General features: G+C 40.4%; 1 protein-coding gene across 5 annotated transcripts in view; it reads right to left on the reverse strand.

Annotated features, from left to right (window-relative positions):
* Nucleotides 1–26,889, reverse strand: part of znf536 (zinc finger protein 536) — a 274,619-nt gene that overhangs the window by 227,748 nt on the left and 19,982 nt on the right. For all 5 annotated transcript variants that reach the window (XM_086143682.1, XM_086143684.1, XM_086143680.1 and 2 more), the window contains exon 2: nucleotides 10,963–11,046. The gene's annotated coding sequence lies outside the window, so the exon portion shown is untranslated. The remainder of the gene's footprint in view (nucleotides 1–10,962; nucleotides 11,047–26,889) is intronic.

The following is a 26,889-nucleotide window of genomic DNA, read 5'->3' on the forward strand; positions in this document are numbered from 1 at the left end:
CCTCCCTATGCCCCACTCATCTTCCTCCCGCTCCTCTGCCTCCCTCGCTCCCTGCCCTTGACTTTGACGTGGTGGATCACATTTAAAGCTTTATAAATCAATATGCTATAATAAGCCGCTCCTGACAGAAAGAGAGAGAGAAAGACATAGAGAAGAGAGACTGAAAGGAGGTGGAAAAAAAACAACATATTGCTTTTTTAACACCTCACGTGTTTTTGTTTTATTTTCTGCCCTTGTTGCTGCTATCATGTTTTCTTCTTTTTTCCCTCTTAAAAACACTTTTGTTTGGCCCACCAGAAAAAAAAGTGGAGAAACAGCATCCTATTTTGTGTACGGTGACAAAAGCGAGGATAACAGCTTTGGCAAATATGTGACATGAATCCGTCGTCCGGACTTTAAGTAGATAGCTTCTTTGCAAAATACATTTGCGTGTGTGTGTGTATGTGTGTGCATGTGTGAACAAATGGAATAGTTAGTAAATTGGATTTTTTTTTTGTCATTTACATTATATGTTTCTATCAATAATCAATGCTTCTGTTATCCATTTTGGCAAATTAACTCTTCAAATTGTCCTGCTACATTCCATCCTTCATGGGCTAATAAAATGGTTGGTATTCTTGTCTGAGCGAGTCCCAATCGATCAGCATTATTCTGAACTCTCTCGCTGTCTCTGTCTCTCTTTCTCTCTCTTTCTTGTCTTTCTGTCTCTCACTTTGAAAATTCAGGAAATCAGATTTCAGAGGTGGGGTGGGCAGCAATGGTGTGGGGTTTGGAGGAGGGGGGTTGGTTAATGCATTGATCACCCATGCTGTATGCAAATCACATTTGCCACAACTTTTTCCTTTTTTTCCTCTGATCAATGGCATTAATTAACAGCTTCATTTTAACAGCACCCCGCAATCCTGTTAGACACCGCTGTTGACCTCAGAAAACTCCACCCCCACCCCTCAGTTGCCATGGAGATGAACGTTACACGGTTTGGGCCATAAATCAGGAAATCCAATTTGACCATGAGCTCTGGTACTAACAATAAAATATGAGTGTTAACACGCTGCACAGGTAGATCATCCCATATCGACTGTAATATTATTTATGACAGGGAAAACAAGAAAGAAAGTTTGTGAGACTTTCTTAGACTTCTTTCACACTGACTGAGAGAAAACGTCCGAACTTTGTGTCGTTTTAACTATTTATTTTCTTATTCAGGTACCTGAACACATGGATTTATATAATCAGTCATCAGACTTCAATATGTTAAACAACCCGACCTACTACTTTTGTAATTCCCTAACAATCTTCTGATTTTTTTGGGTTGGAAAATGTACTGAATTCTGCATTAATGTTATAATAAAATGCTTTGTTTGCAGTTTTCTGAAAGAAAAAAAAAAAAAATTGTTATTCTAAAAAAAATATTCCTTTACAACCATAATTTCTGTTTAATTCATCTCTCTCCTTGGACACCTTTGGCTGAAAAACAAAACAATATATATCCTTTCATTTAATATATCTATACATTTTATTGGATCCAGTATGTCTGTTATACAAACTGCATTAAGTGAGACACGTTAGCTCATTTATCATTCATTACCCGACAAATCCAACATCCTATTCTGTGCGATGACCTCCAAATTCTGTCGTATTTCTTGACTTATGGAATGGTTCAGCAAAACAATGTTTCACTTGGAAACAAATATCCACTTTGTCACAGACTCTCTTCAGCTTTGTGTTTGTTTTTACAGATGTGTGTGTGTGTATGTTTGTGTAATGGTACATACATTTTGCCCTTTTAATTCTCATGGTGAATCTGAGAACCCGTGAGAAAGGTTTTAAAGTAAAATGGGTCATTTAAGGGATTTGACTTGATGGTGAAGTTGATGAAAGTTAGCTTTTTGTACACAGAAAACTTTATGTGTCTTTCACCATTACATGCTCAATAAGCAATGAGCAATACCTCTGTCACTATTATTGAACATTGTTTCCCTTTCATACTCATTTCCATAAAATAGGTATACTGTATTTGTGTTTTTATATACTAATGAATGGATACATCAATCTCTCTAAGGAACCATTTAAGTATCTCCGCAACTGATTCTGTTACATAAGAATACTTTCAGTTTTTCCATTGAGTGGCAAGTGGCTTATTCACAGGGAGTCAAGTCACATTGATCGCTTCTTCACCTTTTGACTTACACTGTCATCTGATCATCATGAGTACGTTTCCAAAGGGTGTGGTGGGTGGAGGGCAGGATAGTTACACCATGGGTGTTCTAACCAGACAAAATGCTGCCAGGCTGTCTAAAAATAGACACTTTTTTTTTTAATTATTATTATTCCCCAAATTATTATAGCCTCAGGGCATCACTGAGCTGCCCTGCCCTGAGCTAGCCTGAGCTACCCTCGGTGGGGTGGGGTGGGGTGGGGGTGGGGTGGGGGTGGGGGGGGCGTGGGGGGGGGGGGGCACGGGCCAGTGTCCTCCTGAGCCGGTCCCAAGCCCGGATAAATGCAGAGGGTTGTATTTACTTTTGCATTTGGAAGGGCATCTGGCGTAAAAATTTTGCCAAAACAAAACATGCAAATCAACCATAATAGCAAGATCATACCGGATCGGTCGAGGCCCGGGTTAACAATGATCCCATTGGTACCGATGACCTACAGGGAACCTGTAGGTCAAAGAAGGAGGTGAGGAAAGCGTGTCCGGAAGCAGAGAGAGAAGAGGAAAGGCATATATTGGGACTTCAACAGGAAAAGGTAGAGAGTTGGTCGACATGATGCAGAGCAGGAAAGTGGGTAAACTGTGTGTCCGGAAGATCAGGTGGGAAGGTAGTAAGGCTAGAAGCTTTGGAGCATGCTTTAAGATGTACTATCATGGTACACAGTACTTGAGACACGAAGAGAAATAAAGTATGAGTTATCTTGAAGGAGAAGCTTGTTAGGAGCGTTCTGGAGGTTAGAGAGGAGGATACAGAGAATAGGGTTAGATGGAGGAAGTTGATTCGCTGTGGCGACCCCCTGAAGGGAAAAGCCGAAAGGAGAGGAATTATTCCCCAAATTGTCTTTTGAGAACTGCCTTGTAGGATGCGATTGTGTGAGTGTTTGTGTGTATGTATGTGTGTTTTTGTGTGCGCGCGTTGGTAGTAATGGGGGGTGAGGAGGAGGGGGGGTTGCTTGCTCATTTGGAGAACTTTTCCAATTACACAGTTAGTGAGGAATGTAGGCCAGCGGCCTCAGTGTTCCCTCTGCTCCCCGTTCCCTGATAACAAGTGCCCTCACCTCACTTTGTATTTATCCCTTTCTTTCTGTCTAAGTTTTTTGTTTGTTTTTTGAGAAATTAAACGTGAAAACAGAGATAATTTACAAGTACAGAAGTGCAATTTATCAGCACTAAGCCGACCACAACCAAACGCACAGCAAACACAGGGGTGACTAAAGTGGTTTATTTGGTGTGCTCCTCACTCCTCGAGGAGCAAAGCTAAACTGGTAACCTTTCGTGAGTTGGGTTGTGTGTCAGCAGGTGATTGCAATGGCAGTGCTAATAGATAAGGTCCCAGGGATTGGGTCGTCCCTTCTTAAATACTGAGCTGTTTTCAAGGCTTGTCATGTTGCTACAAACTACCAAATGAATTCCTGGTTTAACAGAAGAAGTTCAATTGCCTGGTCTGCTATAATCAGAGGGATGGGGCGGAGATCAGATCCAGCAGCAAGGCTGAGATATGACCCGGTCTGGATAGGATTTCTGGAGGTAACACATCTTGGACAATCCTAGATCCTTAGTTACAAACATCACAGGGAAATTACTGGATTTTCAGGCCACGTCAGAGAGAGATCCGCAGATATGTTATGTTCATTGTGAATAGATGGAAAAGTGTTGAAAGAGACACTCGTATTAATCAAATTTTGTGTCAGTAAGTCATTTAGTCATAGCTAAGAGCCTTGATTGAAAAATATCACACATTTTGACTACTGTTCTTTGGTTTTTGAGTCAAAATGATTGTTTTTTTTGAGCGTAATTCACATAAGTGAAAAATTGTCACCCATGTGTTTCACCAAAAATAAGTGTAATAAATGCTTTTTTTCAATTGCATCCATATTTTATCCCATTTACAAAAAAAAATAATATAATGGCAAAACATATACAACAGAGGACTGACATTTTAGATGTGGATGGCAATTATATTGGCAAATAAATTGAATATGTTATTCAATGATCAAAAAAGGGAAAATTATCATAACTTAATCTTTTTTATGTGAAAGAAATGCTAACATTTTTTAGCACTTATTAGTTAGTGCTAATTTTTTGGATAGCACAGACTTACCTTGATCTTTCACAGGAAATAAACAATCCCCATAATGCTAACAGGTAACATGTTAATCATAAATAGCATGGCTCGATTTGCTGTTGTCTTGCCGCATGAGACCACATGTTATTTCTATGCATTTATTCCAGTGCCAAAAACTTTTTCCTTTTTTTTGCCTTTGATTCTGATTCGTGATGTGATGAATTGATTTCTGATGATGCCACACCGTGTTGATTGTCCCTTCGCTCTCCTGCTAGCGAACATGCCACACTGGGTTTAATGTGAAGCAACAACAACAGCCAAGTGCCATCTGTTGGCATGCAGATTTTCTGTAATCTCTCTTTACTGATTACAACGATGTCTACACAAACCTCTTAAATAATTATCCCACAATGTAAAAAAAAGGATAAATAATTATAATCATTAACTCCCACCAAGTCTGCCACTCCTCCAGCAAATGAAGGCTGTCAGAGAGAGAGAGAGACAGAGGATTTTTTTTTTCTTTTTTCTGCCATGATGCCAATCATGTCTTATTTATACCAGCAGGGAAGGGAACGACACAGCAGCAACAATCTTCCCTCAACAACACTAGAGAGGCCAACTATGGGAAAATTGACCCCTCTCCATCCTCCGCCCCTGCACCTCATGTTTGCACCCCCCTTTTTTTCTGACAGACAGTGTGATTTGTCTTCCATCGAACACGCAGGACTTGTTCGGGAGCTAACTTTGCAGGACTCTCTGTTTTAAATAGTTAAAAGGATTAGTCAGTATCTATTTCAGCCACAATTGTAACTTTTAAATCAAGAATTAATGTAATGGCAACACACTTATGCCAGGAAAAGCCTCCAGCAATGTTCTTCTGTTTTGTCTTCAAAAGAGGCCAGACATGACCAGCTCATGGGAAATGCTCAATTAAAATCAAAGAAAAAAATATAAACTTAAAAAGTGGAAAGTTAGCCAAAAAACAAACAGAAAATAATTTTAAGAAATCCCCTAAGATCAAAGAATTCTCTTTAAAAAGGACTATTTAACTGTTTTCAGGTCTAGGACCCAAAGGCTGATGGAGAGATGGAGCAGCAACCCCCTTCTATATTAACATATGTTGTATAGTAGTGTGTTTTATATTAATCGAGGCCAGATGACATGAATAAATGTACCTTGTTATTACATAGTGAACTATTAAAAAATTCTAAAAAAAAACGACACATTGACCAAAAATGCTATGACACCCCTGTTGAGGACTTCAACTTAAAAATATTGAAAGTAGTAGCTTCGACCATTTATGTAAATGTTAAGGGGGGTCTATTTCCTGAGAACTTTCAAAACAACCTGGGATTTACAAAATGTGAAAACTTCTTATCTCCTACCTCTCTCACTTTTGACTGAAACCCAGGGTTGGATGTGTCCGCAGTGTCTCCTAACAAACATTACAAAGCTTTACTTTTACTATCACTTTTTCAAAGAAACAAATTTTAAAAACGGTATCCCCCGTTCAACTGCTGTTCTAGTCTTTCAGGTGTCATTTTGGTGTCATGCATGGCAGGAGCATTTTCTGATGGAGGCCACATCACTATGGACCAAGCGGAGGGAGAGTAGGCAGGCATTTAGACATAAACACAGATTTTTTTTAAATAAAACACATGGGGACCTTTATATGGGGAGAAGTGTGCAATGATGCAAATGGTTATTGGGCTCAAAATGTGTTTTCTCCCATAGACTAATGTTTAAGTGCGATGGACCCTCATATGTTTTATTAATATCAGTAATGGAAATATTCAACATGGAATAACTCAGGGAATAACTCATACAGTCTCAGGGCAGCATGGGCCAGTGTCTCCCTGAGCTGATACCAAGCTTGGATAAATACCGTGGGTTGTGTCAGGAAGGGCATCCGGTGTAAAAATGTTGCCAAAACCAAACATGCGAATCAAAAATAATAACCCAATCATATTGGACCAGTCGACGCCAAGGTTAACAACGACCGCCATTGGTACTGAAGACCTCCAAGGAACCAATGGAAACTGGGCTACTGTAGGTCAAAGAGGGAGAGGTGGAAGGCGTGTTCGGAAGCAGAGAGAGAAGAGGATAGGCAACAGCCTGGGACTGAGAGTAGGGAGTTTGTATATTGGGACTATGACAAAAAAAGGTAGAGTTGGTCGACATGATGCAGAGATGGAAAGTGGATATACTTTGTGTCCAAGAGACCAGTTGGAAAGGTTGTAAGGCTAGAAGTTTGGGAGCAGGCTTTAAGTTGTACTATCATGGTACTGACGAAGATAAATGGAGTAGAAATTATCTTGAAGGAGGAATTTGTTAGGAATGTTCTTGAGGTGAAAAGAATGTCAGATAGACTTATGAGTCTGAAACTGGAAATTGAAGGTGTGATGCTCAATGTTATTAGTAGCTATGCCCTGTAGGTGGGATGTGAGTTTGAAGAGAAGGAAAGGTTCTGGAATGAGCTAGATGAAGTGTTGCAGAACATCCCCAGAGATGAGAGAGTGGTAATTGGTGCAGACTTCAATGGATATGTTGTTGAAGGCAAGAGAGGGGATGAAGAAGAGATGGGCATGGGCATGATTCTGGTGATAAGGAAGATAAAGAGGGCAAAGGAAGAGCAGAGGACAAAATGGTGGAATCTAAAAAGGGAGTAGAGTTGTATGGTTTTCAGGGAGGAGTCGAGCAAGGCTCGGGGTGGTCAGGGAGAGATTCCAGATGATTGGACAACTGCAGCTAGTGTTATAAGGGAGAGAGGTAGGAGAGTACTTGGTGTATCATCTGGAAGAAAAGGAGACTTGGTGGTAGAATGAGGCTGTGAAGGAGTATATACAGAGAAGGCAGTTAGCAAAGAAGAAATGAGATAGTGAGAGGACTTAAGACAACAGACAGGAGTACAGTGAGATACAACATAAGGTAAAGATAGAGGTAGCAAAGGCAAAACAAAGGGCGCACCATGACCTGTATGCTCAGTTGGATAGTAAGGAGAGTGAGAATGATCTATGCAGGTTTGGCGAAACAGAGATAGAAAGATGGAAAGATGTACAACACGTCCAGGTGATTACGGATAGAGAGAGATATGTATTGACAGATGCTAGAAGAGTGATGGGACAATGGAAAGAGTACTTTGAGAGCTGATAAATGTGGAAAATGAAAGAGAGGCAAGGGTAGAAGAAGTGACTATTGTAGACTACAAAGTAGCACAAATTAGTAAAAGTGAAGTAAGGAAGGCATTGAAGAGGATGAAGAGTGGAAAAGCAGTTGGTCCTGATGATATACCTGTGGAGGTGTGGAAGTATCTAGGAGAGGCAGCGGTAGAGTTTCTGACTAGATTATTCAACAGGATCTTAGAGAGTGAGAAGATGCCTGAGGAATGGAGACAAAGTGTGATGGTGCCCTGTTTTAAGAATAAGGGGTATGTGCAGAATTGCCGCAACTATAGAGGGATAAAGTTGATGAGCCATACAATGAAGTTATGGGAAAGAGTAGTGGAAATTGAGACTGAAAGCAGATGTCGGCATTTGTGACAGCAGTATAACTTCGTGCCTAGAGAGAGTACTACAGATGCAGTATTTGCTTTAAGACTGCATATAGAGAAGTACAGAGACGGGCAGAGGAAGCTGCATTGTGTTTTTATAGTTCTAGAAAAAAAACATATGACAGGGTGCCTACAAGGGTGCCTGGTATTGTATGAGGAAATCTGGATTGGCAGGGAAGTATGTTTGACTGGTACGGGACATGTATGCTAGCCGTGAGACAATAGTGCGGTGTGCTGTAGGGGTAACCGAGAAGTTCAAGATGGAAATGGGACCCTATCATAGGTCAGCTTTGATCCCCTTATTGTTTGCAGTGGTGATGGACAGGCTGACAGATGAGGTTAGACAGGAATCCCCATGGACCATGATGTTTGCAGATGAAATTGTGATCTGTAGTGAGAGCAGGGAACAGGTTGAGGAAAATCTGGAGAGGTGGAGGTATACGCTGTAGAGGAGAGGAATTAAAGTTAGTCTCAGCAAGACAGAGTATATGTGTGTAAATGAGAGGAAGTTGTGTGGACCGGTGAGGCTACAGGGAGTTGAGATCAAGAAGTTGGAGGATTTCAGGTACTTGGTGTCAACAGTCAAGAGCAACTGGAGAGAAGGTAAGAGAAGCCAAACTGAGATGGTTCGGTCATGTACAGAGGAGGGATAGATAATATATTGGAAGACGGATACTGGAATTGCAGCTGCCATTCAGGAGGTCTCGAGGAACACCAAGGAAAAGATCTATGGACGTAGTGAGAGACGATGGTAGTTGGTGTGAGAGAGGAGGCTACATACAGAGAATAGGGTTTGATGGAGAGGGTTGATTCGCTGTGGCAACCCCTGAAGGGGGAAGCCAAAAGCAGAAGAAGAAGAAGAAGAAGAAGAAGAAGAAGAAGAAGAAGAAGAAGAAGAAGAAGAAGAAGAAGAAGCTTTTCTTATCAGACCATTACGATTTTTGCTGATCCATAACAAGATAATCAGTTTCTTATCACAGCTTATTTTGTGGAGCTAGGCTATATACAATCTTATTATAACGCAAAAGGCCTAAACCTCCAAATGTAAAATAAATCAAGATGCAGGTATACAGGAGTAGAATTACAAAGAAGTACTTTATAGCACTAGAGGCAACAAACATGTGGGTCCCTTGACAGCAGGTGTGGTATGTCAAGTTTCTGCATTTATGTGTGTTTGTGTGGCTGTAAACACCCAACCAAGTGGGCGAATGTAGGTCTATTTACAAATCCCTCTCTATATAAGTCATTGATGTCCATATGTGCGTGTGTGTGTGCGCGCGTGCATGCTTTGTGTGAGAAATGGTGTGAGAATACGTCAACGGGAGCATGTGTTAGCTCTGCTTCCAATATGAGGGAAATCTGTGACGGGTACCTCCAAAGCGTCACAAACCAAAACAATATGAGTCATCTGTGCTAAATTTGATGAGCGAACACACAGCCGTTTTCGAATTACTCCGAAACAACAGGCTGTGTGCGGCAAGCACGCCAATTGATATCGCATTGCGTTATTATTCGTATTTAGTATAACGGGGTGCGAGAGGGCATGGGGCATGACATCTGATATTCTGATATAGGAAAGTATCAGATAGTTAAATTTGCAGCTAATTTCATTGGCGGAGTTGACCAGATAATTGAGACCGCCCTTTAACCAGAGTGGGAACCAAGGGGGACAGCTGCCATATATGTTTAATACTCGCTGCTCTTAATCTTTTTCAATAAATGTTATAACATGACTTTCCCAGCTTCTACAGGAAAGGTTCCCATTGATTAGCACTTTACAAGCGATCAATTTTTACAAACTGGATTGAACCCCCCATCTTTCTGTGTGTTCCACAGCAAGCCAACTCTCGGGATAATGCTCTATTTTGAATTAAATGTAAAAGGGAGCAATAAAGGGGGGGACAGGCAGAAATGGATGTGACATCAATGGCAGAGATTTAGAGTTAAAGAACTATAGGCATTATTGATGACACGCGAAATCAAAAGATAACACATCTAAACTAGCTCCAAAATGAGCTTTTCACAATATATTGTCAAATAAATCTGACACAGCACCACCTATCTGGCATTTAAAATTAGAAATTTGCGATATATCTTTATATTTCATTTCCATGCATTTCATCTGGCTATTCTTTGATTATATTAGGGAAAGGATGTGCTAGATCTTGGGTTATTAATATGTAATTCTTTTTTTTATGCATATTCAAAAATCTAATTCTACTGTAATTCTTTGAATATGGTTTAATTTTTTTTTCCTCACAATGAGTTACTTTATTCCCCCAACAAGGAATAAAAAGAGGGCAAATATTGTATATAAAGGGTTAAAAATGCAATATTTGTTATGTTACAGTAATACTTGACCTAAGGGTTGGGTTCTGGAATACCATCTCCTTGGTCAAAAATTAATCCAAACCCAACGCATATGCTAGTGTGAGCAGACAAATGGTGACATACCATCACCAAGAGATGGCGCTCCCACCTGTTTACCGCCTCTCCTCTGTTTGCTAACTGGAGTGACATCAAGAAGCGACAGCTTTACAATGTTCTTGACCAGCGGACCAGTTTGGATGAGATCGGCACCCACCTTTGTCACCCAAACTCCAGACCAGCCACACCCTTGTCACTGTTACATCTTGTCCACTGTGTAATGGAATAATTGTCAACCACCCGATTGCAAGGCATTGCTGTCAAGTCATGGACCTTCATCCTTTAAAAAATAGAGCTTCCCCCCCTTCTTCATGTTCTGCAATCCAGGTTGACAAGATGTTTTTGCTTATTTAAATTTAAACATTAATAATCAAATTACTGATCGGATCGGAACATTTGTGTGAAATTAATTGAAAATTGTACATTTATCTGTGGCAGAAGAGTAAAAATAAAATGTTAGGGGAGGAATGTTAAAAAAAAAAACAAACATAATTTGTTTATGAGAGAATGTATACATAGCACTTCCTGAGCCCAAAACATTTATCTCAACTTATCTCAGGTGAGTCGGCTTCCGTGTCGAGGCTGTCGCACCCAGAGCCAATCGAAGACAGGCAGGTTCAAATGAAAACAAAGGACGTGCAGACGCAAACGCATGACAGACATCTTTAATATCCTCCCCTGCCGAGTGATCAATCGGTGTGATCGTACCTGGGCGTCTGTCGCTGCTCCAGTCAACGCCGAATGTCAGGGAAGAGCGGCGACAGCTCAGCAGAAGGGTGGCACGACGGCAGCCTGTAAACACACACACACACACACACATTAGGAAATTTACATCTTACGTCAAGCATGTGACGCTTGACACGTTTGCAATAACAGAAATTCACATTAAAATATTATGTGCTGGAACCCCCCCCCTTTATTTTTCCTCAGGACTTCCTGCCAAGGAGCAATCCAACAAATAGATGAACTGCAATTGCGTGCATGTATCAATCTTTGACTTTTCACATTTGATTATTTTTTATTTATTCTTAATTTGACACTGTAATATCCAGCACAGGATCATACTGGGACATATAGTGAGGTTTATCATTGAAGACAGTTAAAAAACGAGGAAGCTTTGTTCTCGGGAGCGGAAGAAATTCGGCTGGAGGATATCTGATCCCAGCCTCCGAGCCCCCCATCCCACCGTTGCATCACGCCAGAAAATAATCAAGCTGACACGAAGTATGTAAAGTAAAAGACTGCAGTGGGTGAGACGTTTCAGTCCTAGACTCCATTCTGAGGGAGCTGCCGGTTTGAAGGGTCTGATTTATCAGTTTCTGTCCTCGCATTCATCCGATCCTGTTCATTTCCAATTATAGATGCTAACTTAATGCCAGCAAAGTGTCGGACGTTTAGTATCGTGTGTGCATCAATGTCCAGTCCAAAAAGATAAATGCTGAAAAGGTGCTTTTTAAAATCAGATACAGCTTTCTTTAATTAACTCCTCTCTCGCTTTTCTTTTTTGTTGTGTTTGCATTTTTGGGGTGTGAAAGAGTACTAATAAAAATAAATACGCACACAAATAACTTATGACTTCTCTCCTTTTTTAGTGACACTGTTTAATTCAGACACATACAACTAACTTTTCCCTTTGTAATTAACTAGAAAGAATAGTGTTTTGTTTTGCTATAAAATTCTTCAGATGGAAGAAGATGATAATTCAAAAATAAAGGAAATGTATAAAAACTTAACGATTGTGTGTATGTGTCTAAAAAGTAGGGCTTGTGCCTTAAATGCATTTTGCTTATAAAGGAAATATCTGCAATTTCGGTGACGGGTGGCCGTCTGCCTTGACCGGTGCAGCTCCTTTAAAACAAGGACCGGAAGAACCAAAAAAACAAAAAAAGCTTCAAAAAGATAAGATAAGATAAGATAAGATAAGATAAGATAAGATAAGATAAGAAAGAGTGACAATAGCGATGACAAGAATAAAATAAATAAACAGGGTGCGTTCAGACTGGGACCAACAAGGATAAGAAAAACAGTAGAGTTAGAGCATATCCTGAATGGGCGCATAGTGAATGGGTAAGGTAGTAAGGTTGTGGAAGCAGCACAGATGCACCTCAGGCCGATCGGAGTTGTGTGCCATCCAGACTGCTGTTGTACAGTCTGATGGCCGTGGGCACAAAGGAGCATCTGAAGCATTCTGTTCTGCACCGGAGTGGGATGAACCATTGGCTGAAGGAGCTGCCCATCAGCCACAGCTCAAAAAAAAGCCAGAAGAACCCCACTGTTATAAAGAAATTCCTCCATCTGGTTAGTGTCAAATGTGTTTTACATGAAATGTTTAGGTTTTAAACTAATTCACTGCTTTACGATAACGGATTATTCACTCTCAGCTGCACCAGAAGTGAGAAATGCTTTGTGCTTCCAAGATAAGTAGGTGTGGCCGACTCCTCCTGAATAAAATGCGCTTGACTTTAAGTTCTATCTGTCAAACAAAGGGCATCCCTCACAGTCTCCAATGCTGCAAAACAAATATTAAGAATAATCTGAATTACTGCCAAAGGTTGTAATCTAAATTCATCTAATAAAAATCTAAAATCTGTATATTTCCAGGTTCTGAAATGCATCTTTTACCCCTATGTCAGAACTCCTTCTACTTAATTCAAAATCATTGCAATTGCAATATATTGCAATTATTAAACTGCTGTTACACTATTTTTTAATCATTTATGATCTTTGAACCTCATTTAAATAAAAGAATGGCATTTCTGAGCAAACGTGAAACTTAACGAAACAAATCTCAAAGGATCTTTAGACCTATTTATGCCAGAACATTTCAAATAATAATAATTTATATCAAAACTAGTGAAGAAGAAAAAAGACAGCTGAAAAGAAGGAGACAAAAACACACATAGAACTCGATATAGACTATCGCTCTCAAGAAACTCAGTCAATCACGGTAACCATCTTGATTCCTGTAAGTTTCTCTTTACTTAGTCGGAAAGCAGACGAGGCCTCAAGGAGCTGTAGAGCAGGAGACCTTGAGAAAGTGACTCTGTCAAAGAAGTTAATTTACCCACTGCTGACTAAACCAGCTGCTGATTTACATTTCAATTTTTGTGAGATTTCAAACGTTTCCTTAAATCTGTTTGCTTCGATGGTAATCTGTGAGATTTACCTTCGCTCCTTTGTGTTACTGCACACTGCTGTTCGGTTTCGCTTTGGGTTTGGTTTTTTTTTTTTTTTGCTTACCTTTCAGTCAGCCAGTGTACTCGTCAATACTGAGAAAAATACAAGAGGTTCGGCTATCCCGGACTGGGAGAAGCTGCCCTGCGGGAGATAAAGGGGGCCACAGATGCAGAGGGTCTGCAGGTGGGCCATCCAGATCTGCGCGACTGCTTCAGTGGAGCGTCGAGAGTGGGACTCACAAACAGCAGCACACACACACACACAGTAAGGCACAAACGCACAGTCGCACAAAGCCACGATGTTGCCTTAAGTCAGAATCTAAATTGGCTCCCAAGGGCATTCCAACTACCTTGTTCACCAAAGGCATTGTGTATGTTTTCTGAGTGCTTAGCATATGCTACTGTAACCTGAGCTCTCTCTCTCTCACACACACATACATGCACACAAACACACAAACACACACACACACACACACACACACACACACACACACACACACATAGTTGCTAGAAGTTGCTCTGCTTTCTCTTTTTTCCTCCATCAGGCCCTTAATTACATTCAAAATAGTTTGCATCTAACTATTAAACCAAGTTGCACCAACCGCCCACCAGGCAAACCTCGACAGGAACACAGATGCGGTGTGTGTGTGTGTGTGTGTGTGTGTGTGTGTGTGTGTGTGTGTGTGTGCATGCGGTGCCTGTGTGTGTTGTAAAACCACAGAGACAGGTTGTCTTTTATAAGGAACTGGTGGGAAGAGAGACAAGAACTACAGGGAGCGGCTCTCAGATCACAGATATGAGGAGTGTCACACCGCCAGTTTGTATCGGCGTCTGCGTGCAAGAGGTAAACACAATGTGACTCCCGCTCCTCTATCTGCCGCAATTGTGTTGTTACCACGGTGACATGTGATTGATCAGGTGACTTAAAATATATCGGCTTGATTCGCTTGGAGGATTCAAATTTAACAGAAAAAAAACATAACTAACTTTTTTGTTCTGTTTTTTTTTTTTATTTTGTCTTTTTAACACAGGATGGCAATAATTATTCAACCCACCTCCACCCTGATAAAAATGAATGTCTTTAAGCAGGAAGAGTTTGAATTTAAATCCATCATCATACACAAGCAATCAATTTTGAGATGTGTTGAATTTTGCAGCCATTAAGAATAAATATTTAATTCCTAATATTCTCATTTTGTCAGAAGTATCTCTATTTAACATGTTTAACATGTTTCATGCAAATCTTTGAGTGATTTTTTTTTTTTTTGCCAGGTGTATGAACTTTACTGCCACTTTGTTAGCGACGTTCAGAAGTTCATTGTAAAGCTAATGACATGAAACACAATTTCCTTGTTATCCTTCCTTTATTAACCTTTCCCTCATAACTTTTTACCCAATTTTACTTGTCCCTGGCATTTTTTAGGTGCAGCATTGCCACTAGTATGACGTCAATCCGCTTGTTTTTCATCATGAATGAAATTGTTTCCTTGTAATTTTGTTCATAATTCTCTGATATGTGCTTAAAAAAAAGGGACCTTGATGGCATCTTTGAAACAAAGTTCCTCTGCTACTGAGAATCCAACTGTTATGAATAAAATGTTCCTCTTTTTTCTTTGTCTCACATTCAAAGGAGTTAACCCGAAGCTCCATATCTGTTAAATAACTGCAAGTGATTAGTGGGTTCTCTGTTTTCATTTCCAAAATGAAAACCACAAACAAATTGCATTTTAAATTAATGCCATTGGTATAAAATAATAATTGAATCACATAACATCTTTCGATGACCACCAGAGGAGGGTCTTGACAAGTCAGACCCTTAAAGAACCCAAAGAGGAACCTTTGTTGCAGAACGCAATGATAATCGATAATGTCAATGATATGACATTAATGACGCAATGTCAATGATATGATGGTCCAATGGACAGCATTTTAGGGAGGGAAGGAAACAGCGGGCCTGTTTTTTCACTGGAGCAAAATATCACAGCAAACAACTACCGACTTCAATCCAGCCGTGTCTATGATTTGATATCAAAGCTGCGGTGCGCGGTGATGAAAATAGCAAAGAGATTTGAAAACAGTCTAACCTTTGCTGTGTTTACCTTATTAAAGAGTGTGTGTCTTAACTGCTCGTATAATACACACGATGGAGGGAAGGAGGGAGAAGGGGGAGGCATAAAGGCGGCGGTATTTAAGCAGGCGAACAGTGAAGTAATAGGCAAGAGCAGCGAAGTGTTGATTCTACAAAAGATGCGGGGGGGTACACCTTCACACCTTCGTACACACACGCACACACACGTACGCACACGCACACCCCCTCCTCAATACACTCCAACAACACGGCCGGCTGCCTGGCAGCCGAAGTTAACATTTTCAGAGAAAATATTCCTTGCCTCCAATAGTCCGATGTAATTCATTTTCCATCTCTGTTCATTAATCATTGTTAAAATTAGTGATCCATTTCTTCCACTCTGCCATCTGCACTCAGCTTCCTAACAAACATGACACCTCAGCGCATAATAAAAGCTGACAGCTACGAGGAGGCCTTTCCAAATAGCTTTCTGCATATGTGCACCTCCACGACTGATGCCGTTGTCAGACAAAAGTAGCTTATTTCGCCCGCTGGCTTGATGCAGAGACCACAGCCCCACACAAACAGGGATGTATGTATGCATGAATGTATATGCATGTCCGTGTGTGTCCAGAGACCGTATGCAAATAAAGTCTGAGTCAAAGAGGAGGAACATGAAATGATCTCAGGGCTCGTAGTCAAATGCAAACTTACATACACAAAAACAACAGATGTGCCTAATCTTGAACGGAATGCGCAGAAATCCTTGATAAAGAAAATCTCCCCCTTGGACTTGGAGTAAAGGAAGTATAAAAATTTGAACAAAGAGGCCTCACAAGTCTCCTGTTTTAACAAGATTCCCGCTGCAACGTACTTTCCCTGTGCGTCTGCTTCCCTGTAGTTGCATTGTCCTGCAACGGAACGATCCGTCTCAACACTGAGGAAGTTCAAAAGAAGGAAGATGGGATTAAAATGCTCATTTCAGGTCATCTGGCCTTGATATTTCTCCCTTCCCTTTTTTTGTTTTCAAGGAAAATACTCGAGTCAAGAACGCATGTGTTGCTTTGCACTTACATTTAGTTGGAAGCAGATGGTGATTGCAGGTGGTCAAAATCTAAATATTAATGATTACGAAAGATGAAATTCAGCTCTCTTGTCACATTGATCTTCTCTGGATTATAATCTGCACACTCTGTAACCTCATTTTCATTTCCAACATTAAACTGCACATCACTCTGATGTCATCGGATGTGCTTTGTGTGTGATTCATTTACGACGGTAATCACTAAACAGGAGGACGAAACACCGAGAGCAATGCCACCGAACTTGTTTGCCGATATCTCTTTCACTTGAACATGGATGTACATGAGGATGGAGGTTGTTCAGATTTTAGCTACTTCCGAATAATATGCGGATACATTTTTCATCCGACAACAGCACAGGCTAAACTTTGAGGGTAAGTGGCTTTCTATTAAATGAAGACGTGTCATGCATCCACTAGTGTCAGAAAGGGATCTCTATCAGGTTGCTTTGGAGGGCACTAGTCTCCGTTTGTCCACCTTAAGTTCGGGAAATGCAGGAGGTCAGGGATCAGCTTGAGACCACAGAGATTTTTGACTGGATATTTCAAACATCCGAGCCTCTTCATTTCATTTATTTGTATTAATGAAGGAAATGTAGCAGGAATAAAATACACACACACACACACACACACCATCAATGGTGTGCATGGTGCACCACCCCCAATCCCACACACACACACACACACACACGCGCACTCACACAATTAAACCTCAACAATTTTGTGTGTGTCTAGTCCTCCCATTCTGTTCTTTTCCACGTGCACACAACTAGGCACACGCACTGCTCTTTCACACACACACACACACACACACACACACACACAGACGATCAGGATCCCTCCCTGGCGAGGTATGTGTGTCTGCCCGAGGCGCAGCATATTAATCTATATAATGCCCTCAAAGAGAAGGCTTTTTCACACCGCTAACTGCCAAGGACTACAAGGGGCAGCGGCTGAGCCATGATTCAGCTGTTAGCCCAACTGGCGTCCCTGTGCACACACACATACACACATACACACACACAGACACACGCACTCCCCTAAGCCGTCTTTCGAACACACGCACACATACATACAATATGTTGGCGTAAACACACGCACATTCTTGGACAACGCAGGCACCTTTGTCAGCTCACTGCGTAGAGGATGGAATATAAAGAAATCTCTATTTTTTATTTCTTATTTCTTTGCAGCATAGATCTCACACTGCTTCTCATGTCTGTTCACATAATCAATCTATTCAACTTTAATCTTAGTACTTGTAATTTTGTTGTAACGAAGATAAGAAAATGTGTTTTATGTTGTTTTCTAATGAAAGAAGCCTCAATAAAAATCCTGAAAAGAATGAAGCACAATATTTTAAGTACTCTGCTAAATTGCTTGATTGCGAAATGGCAGAATGATTGTTAAAGTTATCATAAATAAATGTGAATATATTTTTTACACCATACATAAGTTATAGAGAAAATTATAATTTAAAAAAAGATGGCAAGTGAACACCTAACAGTGCATTTTAAGTTATCTCTGTTTCTCTCAATTATTACTTCGATGCGACGCCCAGATGAGCATTGTCCTGGAAAATTTCCGGATAAATTGCTCTGTTAAGGGATGTTATTCATGAAACTTCCCCATTAAAAAAAGCCATATGAAAATTTAGAGTAAATTAATAATTTGATGACAATAACAATATCAATAATAATATGTACTTTTAGTAATATATGGATGTATTCTTTAAAATCAATGCAAGTTTTAGATTTTATTCTAATTATTTTTTTCTAAACACAATAAGGTTGGTTTAGCCCAAACAAAACCAAATGTTACAAGAAGTGGAGGTGATTCTGTGGTTAATTTCCAAAGAGCAATTCATTGGAGTCGACGATTCTCTCTCTAGAACTGTATTTAACAAATTCTACTATTCTCCAGCAGCTGCTGCTCAAGTTACCCAGCTCTATGAGTGACGACTCCACTCCACAAGTATTTCTTTCACAATTACAGTCCCGTCAATGGATTTCTCAGACAGCAGGGAATGAAAAAAAACATGGCAAAACATGAAACCTCCCTCCAAGACTGGCAGAAGACGACCAGTTTCCTGCTGGATTTCCGGCCTTCAACATCATATTTCAGATGCTATCCTCTTGCCATTGTGTGAAGTTGCCCAGCGTGGATTTAATATTCATTTGTTGCACAGAGAGAGAGACACACAACAGACAACCCAGAGCGGTGATTGGAGGGCCAACACTCGGAGACAGACGGCGAGCAGGAGAGCTGCTAAATCATCTTGACATTCATCGAGAAGAAGTAGCCGCACTGAAAGCTACTGCTGCTAGTTCCCCCATCGACTAATTTGGTTCTACTTAACCCCTTAACACCCCTCACACACACACATACAGACATACACACACGCAAGTGGGTACTAGAACACGTAGTGACATATTTTAATTCCAAGTTCTCTGTCGTCCCCCAACTGATTAGCATCATTTGTGAAAGCCTTTTGCTTTCCTGTTCGCCTCCGATAACAGACTTTACTGCAGCTTGACCCACCCACCACAACCATCCACAACTAGAGATGCGTAAGACCCCCCGATTAAGGTATTCAAGGCTCCTGCCTTTGCCAGTATTAAGGGAAAAGGAATCTGGCCAACATCAGAAAGCTGACTTACATTGGCATACATTCATAGGTATATGCAAAGGTTCACTATTATTTAATTTAATTTAATTTAATTTAATTTAATTTTTCAAAAAAAAAACGCTCCAATATTTTTTTGTTCAATTGGGAAAAGTTGTGAAAAAGTAATAATTTGAAAAGCTAAGAGATTTTTTTTATATTACCTGGCAAGCTGAGACTAGAAAAATGAGCAAAATAGAAGAAAAAAAAAGTTGTTTTGAAAAAAAACATTCCAGAGGAATTGTCGTTCACAGAGAAAACAAACAATTACATTTCAAACCAAAAGAAAAAACTGAAAAGAAATCAGAAAGTAATTATATAAATGATCAAAATCTTATTGTGGGGAAAAAAAAAAATCATCATTATTAAATTTGCCTAAGAGTTTCAAGATCACGGGGAAACACTATGACCACACAGGCAAAAATATCGCCTTCAAATCAGCAAAATGTGACCTAAATGTCAGGAGGAAGTTGGCTAAAAATAAGTACAACACACAACAACTAAAATGTCAGATAACATCACAGAGAATTGATATCATAAATGACTGAATCTCCATTAAATATGAGAATATGATTTGATGAAGTTATATATTCAAAAGCCACATTGGATATATTTATTTAAGGTCCCTAGTTGTCGCAAACCTCCCCACACTCCCCGGCAATGACCCAACCGGTCTTTTGATTAATCCGTGTCCGTCCGTGTTCGGCGTCCGCCCAGCCAAGTCCCCATGAAACCAAAATGCCAAGAACTTTGAACGCCAGCGTTCACATCTTGTCCGAGTATCTTCAATTAAAACCTGTGATAACAACTCATTAATACAATTTTTTTTCAGCAGATGTAAAGTAAATGAGATAGAGGCTGTTTTATTTGTGCATGACCCCCCCAACCCCCCTGTCCCTCCCTCTAAATTATATAAGCCTTGCACATGGCTTAAAATTTTGTAAAGCTTTTCTGAAAATCCTACTTATGGTTGCCGTTCTGTGCCAAAAAGTTCATCTGGCCTGTAAATTTAAGCATGGATTACAAATATTCAAATCATGAGCTTACTGTTCAAATAAACATTTCCAACAGGGAGGGGAAAAGTTGCAAGGCATACACTTTCAGCGTAATTCCTCCTCTGGCACCTCCCCTCCCCTCACGACTAATAAAACAACCACAAAAAAAATGGAAGGGTGGGTAGGGAAAGGAGGAGGAGAATGGGGGGGGGGGGGGTGCAAGAAATGCAAAAACAAAAGGCAGAGTTAAGATTTTCGGGCTTCTTCTTTGTCGTGCGGCTGGATAAACAAGACTTGATGAAATATGTAATTAATGTAATTGTAACCACCTATGCAATTATAGCGAGAGCCCGGGTGGGCTCGGCTGTGGCTCCCCATCCACCCCTGTCATAGGACAATAGGGCACCTTATTACAGTTTTAAAAGGGGGGGGCTTAAGCTGGTCAGCTGCTCACCACATGGTAGAAATAATGAAGTCACAATCATTTCAGCCTTTGGTTTGTTTTTCGCTGATCACTGTGCTTTGTGTAACAGGCAATGCAAATACCTGATGAGGGGTGGGGGATGAGAGGGTACAATTTCACTTATTTCCCCCAGAAGACTGAAAAAAACAATCTTTGAGATTTTAAAGGATTTGAAAAAAGACCCTTGCAACTTTGAAGCTGCCTTAAGGCCAATCTCAGATCAGGGTAAGAGCTGACCAGCCACTCCGCATTCAAATGTGACACTGAACATAGCCGACATTAGGGAACACAGCTTTACAATGTCAAAACTGGCTTCCCTTTTTCAAAACTGCTGGGGGTCATTGACCCCATTAATTAAGACATTTAGAAAAAATGTTTTCTTTTTTTGGGGAGGACAAATATGGTGACATTTCACTTAAAAATAGTGAAAATTATTCAAAAAATGAAAGAACCACGAACGCCTCTTGGTCTGGATGTTAATGCATCATACAGGTAAGTACTCAAAAAATAGAAAAGTCAAAGTCTGGGTTCCGCAGACAACGACGCTCTCCTCTAAGTAATTTCTGAAAGACATCAACAGAAATGCCAAGGAGGCGTCTGAATTTAATGCTGTTAAATGTTGGATGTCATGCTATATAGATTTACTAGACAGGATGTCGGTCAAAGACAATGTGGCTGATTGGGAAATGGATCACACACTACATCGAGTTAGCCTAGCTAAATTTAGCTGGCCCTACGTTCACCTGACAACTGATCCAGGGTGTGCGTCCACAGAGACGTCTCACCTAGTGACACTCATGATAGGCTCCACTCCCATCGCGACCCTGACTGCAGGACATGCGATATAGAGGATGAATGATTGAATTAGCTTAGCTTAGCTTAAAGTTTGAAGATACAAGTTCATTTGTTCTCACAACCCGCATGCAACCCAAGGGCGATGTTCCCCCCCCCCTCTTTCACTGGCAGCTGTCAATCACAGAACAGTCAACGCGCAGAGAAGCGTCAAGTGATCAGGCCAGAAATGGTGGTGGTCGAGGTCCAGGTGCGGGACGCTCAGCCTGGGCCCGCTCACACTGACAGCTGGTGTTATCCCAGGGATTAAAATAGCCTCTTCTCCGCTACCCGTCCCTGCCCAACATTAAAGTCTTCCACATTTACAAAATTGCAAACAGATGCAACTCAAGTACCTGCAAATAATCTGCCAAGACCAATTTCAAAAGGGAGATTTCAGAATATGTGGGAGTCATTAGAGGGAGTATTATTTCAGCGATGAGCGCGAGAGGGCCAGCCGCGGATCATCTAACCAGATGGGTTCTGCTGCCTTTTATTCAGGAAGAAAGAAGCCGACGTGCTCTTCATCTCCCCCGTTCCCTCCAAATGAAGATATATAGCGTGTATGAAACAATTACAGCAGAATATTGGAAGTTTCAGAGGCAACCAAAGAATGTCAAATTTCCTTTCGAGTTTCTCCAAACAATCTTTTCATCTTCTTTCCAGTGAGGATGCTTTCAGGGTGGCGGCTGAGAAGCTGGTGGGGTTGGGTGGGGAGAGAGAGGGGCTGGATGTAAACGAGGATAGAGACGCACAGATCTAAGGCTTTTATTGTTTTGTACTGAGTGTAAAATATGAAAAAGAATTAAAAGGTAGACGGCTTAAAAAGAGGCCTGTGGCATATGTAAATGTGATATGTTCTGGTGGCGTATTTGCAGCTGGCGCTGTTGTTATTTTTCTGAACTTTTTTTCTTTTTTTTTTAAAGGCAGCTCACAACAAAGTGCAATTAAACACTGTTTCAACGCCAAGAAATATCTCCATTAGATACTCCATCAAGATAGCTAAAAGGAAAAAAATAAATAAATAAAAATTAAAAAAAAGCCAGTCAGTCTGTCTTTAAGTCATGAATGTTTCCCGGTGGTACCCCCACATGACCCTTCTGTGTGTCAGTATGGGCCAGCACACATAAAACCAACGCTAATCCAATTTCCATGCTACAGAAAGGGGCTATAAGAAGTGTAACACAATCAGATTATTATGAAACAACCATTTCTTTATTTACCGTCTGAGATTTGGCATTTTGTGATTTAGCTGGTTATGAAATTGGACAGATATTGTAAAAAGTAATTGACTTTCCGACTGTGACACGGAAGCCTGTGTAAAATCTCGTAATCTGACTTTAGGTGGGGAAACAAGGACAAGTATAAAAGATAGATGTGGATCTGTTGTCTGGGACAAACACAAATTCGGCTGTAGAGGGTCAGCATTGTGCGAGAAGTGCTCCGCGTTTGCTCTTTTTTTTACGTGTAGTTATGAATGCCCAGTATAGAAATTGATGTTTTGTATTAGAATGTTTACAGTTATCTTGATGCAAGGCGGGTCCCAGTTTAGTTTATTTCTATCTAAATTTAAGGACTTTATTTTCTTGCAGTATGTTTCTTTTTTCCTCTTCTTTATTATAATTTGTACATTCTTTATTTATTTTATGATATTTTCCAAGATTTTTCAAGTCTTGTCACTGTCATTTTTTCTGTTTCGCTGGAGACAGCTCCAGATTATTAATCCTGTATTATCAAAAACAAAATTATAATCAAAAACACTGATAAAATCATGCAACCGAGATATTTTGCTCCCTTTGCTTTTCCTTTTTTAAAATTTTAGTTTCTCCCGTTTAATTTATCTTTCTATGCAGTTCTCTTTTCATCGTGACACGTCACGGTAACTTTTCCAGGTTCATCTGCATGGAAAACTTCATGACATAATGAATGCAAAATGAATGTTTAATGTTTCTCCTGCCTCCACCGCTCACTGACCCCCCCCAACACCCTTTCCCCCATTTTTAAGAATGTTTACAAGAAACAGGAATTCGATTAGGTTACTGGTTGTTATTGCTGGTGGGGGAGCGGAGCGACATTGTTGTTAAAAAAAAATGATCAAAATCACCAAGCCCTTGAAACAATACACATTCAATCAAATTCTTCATAATTGTAACAGTAGGAAGCATTTTAGGCATTCCACCCACAACAAACAGGCTTTGTTCTCCTGTTATGAGAGGCAGCGAGGGGACACAATCAAGTGCGTGAGAAAGCCAGGAAAGCAGGATTTCAAGCAATTCCCCCCTCTTTTTTTTTTTTGCTTTCTCTCTCTCTTTCTATACAACCACCCCTTAACCCTCACTCTCTCTCTCTCTCTCTCTCTCTCTCTTGCGCTCTTTCTCTCTCTCTCACTCATTTTTTTTCGGGGTCGCCCATATAATTTGCTTCCCGTCTCATTGTAGCTTGGCAAAAAAGAGAATTTGGTAATTGAGTGGGACAGAACATGTGCCCTCCCTGCACGCAGATGACAGATGGATTATAAAAACTTCAAAGGCGAGCATTTGGAGCACCAGGGGAGAGATGCTAGGTATTTGAACTATCATTCTTTACCCGGGAGACAATGACTGCCTGGCATGGTGCATACATCAAGGAATAGTGCAACGCGCCTTCCCTGTGCTTTATATTTAACATCCTGTTCCGAGGAACTTTGCGCCAAACTCGGGAACATAAGCAGTGCGGGGTGGGCGGGGGTGGGGTTGGGGGTGGAGGTGGAGGGGTAAAAAGAGTCTCAACTTTCTTGACTTGTCACCTTCGCCAGCTTATTCCCCCCCCACCCTGCCGGCCCTGCGTTCGGTCAGTGAAATAATTTCTAAAAGTCCAAGCAGATTAACAGCTTTAAGGGGAAGCACTACTCTACTGTAAGTGAAGGGAAGAATGGTGGGCGGCGATGCTTATAATCATCTTATAAGCATGATTTATGGAAAGGGCCATCTGCTTTGCCTTACTTAAGCATGGAGGCAACCTTAAATAATATAAGGACATGGGGAGAGGAAAAAACAGGAGGGGGGGCAATTGGGGGAAGGGCAGGGCAAGTTGACAAGCATATAAATTGAAAGATTTCAAAAATGAAATGCGAAAAGCATCTCTCTCTCTTTCTTCCCCCCAGTCACACCACTTAACCCCAGACCCTCCCCTTGACCCTGGAGGAATTAGCAACCCCGGACTGTATCAACACACACACACACACAACCACGCAAACTTTTGAAACCCCATATGATTCTTAGGGAAAAAACGCAAAGTTCAACTTGAAATGGTGTAAAAAAGAAGCAAAGAAAAGCAAAGCAAATGCGGGACTTCCTGTCTCCCTGAAGTCACTGCTGCAGTTTTAGTATATTAAGTTGTGGAATTCTAATACCTTAATAACCCCTATCCACACTGACAGAGTATTTTTTTTATATTTCGACAGAGGCGCAATCAGGAGTTTTGCACACAAAACCACATAACGCTTGACAACTAAATAACTACATCTTTAGCGTATGCATGCTTGGACTATCTACTATATGTGAATAGTTTAGATAAAAGTACTAAAAGAATATGTCTCCGAACAACTAATTCATTTGAGATATAATTGACAAGAGGTACTAGATGTTGTTTTTTGATATTTTTATATAATTAACTCTTTGCCTGCTATATCATTTTAAGTCAAACATTTTGCTTTTCCTTTGCTTTATTTTGTAAGCCACATATGACCTCCTTGTCTCAAGAGCTGAGACAACCATGGTGAGTTTTTTAAATCCCTTTCAACTGCAGCATGTTCGGCGTTATCTTGGTAGACTGCACGACACATAAGTAGTTTGTTTTTTTTTTTTACCTATTTTTGACAGTTGAATTCCAAAAGGGAGGAAAACAAATCGACTTGGGAAAACAGCGTCACTGTCAGGGGAAGTATTGAAATATTGGCCGACAGCAGGTCCCGCAACTGATTAGTGTTTTTCTGAGATGCTGCTTTCCAAATGAGAAACAAGTGTCCTTTTACTAAAATTAGACAAACCCCCTGTTTCTCATGCTGAGGAAATCACAGAAATCACCTGAGAAATCATAGAATTTTCCACAAGTGACATCAAAACAGCTTTTTTTTTCTCATTCTAAATATAACCAGCTAACTGTTTTAGAATATGTTGCGGTGGACAAGTTTTAACCAATTTGAACTTTTGAATTTTTCAAAACTTACTACTAAATCTAATCATCCAATTGAATAATTATATATCAAAATCAGTTCCAGATTGTTGCTTTGTAGAGCTCTTTGCTCGGGGTATCTCGTTTATATGATAACATTGATCAAGTATAAAGTCACGACAGAGTGAAATAAGGACCAAATGCAACAAAAAGAAAAAAATTAGGACAACAGTAAATCACTTAATGACCCTGCATTTCATCATAGACTTCATGTTTTTCTGTTCAATCAAGCAGCCAGGAACAAACTTTTCCTTGGATTTCACACATGGAGCAAATAAGTAGCAGCGCGGCGCTGACATCATCCGCAGCCTGACTGCTGGCCTCTGACCTTATAGTGACCTGGGAATAACCTCTGACCTTAAAGTGGCAGCAGTTGCAGCAAAGCAAGGGGGAAGTGAGAATGGGAAGGGTGTTATAATGATGCCATATGCCATACACAGTTTTACGCTGTCATACACACGCACACACACACATACCACCACGCACACACGCACGCATACACACACACACACACACACACACACACACACACACACGTATACACACACACACACACGTATACACACACACACACACACACACACACACACACACACACACACACACACACACGCCACTCCTGTGTGGTCACCTTTTTCAGTGTCCATCAGGATTGTCGGTCTAATCCCCATTGGATCATCTCATCAATGGCTGTTTATGTGTAATGGATCCCCCCCCCTTCCCATCCCTGTCGCTGGTGCTCAAACATGCTAACATGTATGCCACACATATACATGCACACACACTCACGCATAGCTATGTCTTGTCAATGCATAAAAAGTTATTACTTGACAGAATCAAAATTAATTGAAATAAAAATTATATAATTAATACATGAGAAAACATACTTACTTAAGTTAATACTCAGTTTAGCTAATTTGCTTACATATACATTGCATATCTGTATGCAGTATGTTTGTGTAAATGTATGATTAATCTGATTTAATCACAAACCACTTGTGTTTAAAATGCAACAAATAATCTCAGTAGCTGATAAACCGCTTTATTCATCTATTTATCAATCTATATCTATCTATTTATCTATCTATTTAGTTATTTATTCTTTAATTTTCCTCCATCCCATAGCCCCTGGCACTTTAAATGT

Source organism: Fistularia commersonii, chromosome 3 (assembly GCF_037954325.1).
Source record: "Fistularia commersonii isolate RoL2024-O1a breed Wild chromosome 3, RoL_Fcom_v1.0, whole genome shotgun sequence".
Classification (NCBI taxonomy): Eukaryota; Metazoa; Chordata; class Actinopteri; order Syngnathiformes; family Fistulariidae; genus Fistularia; species Fistularia commersonii.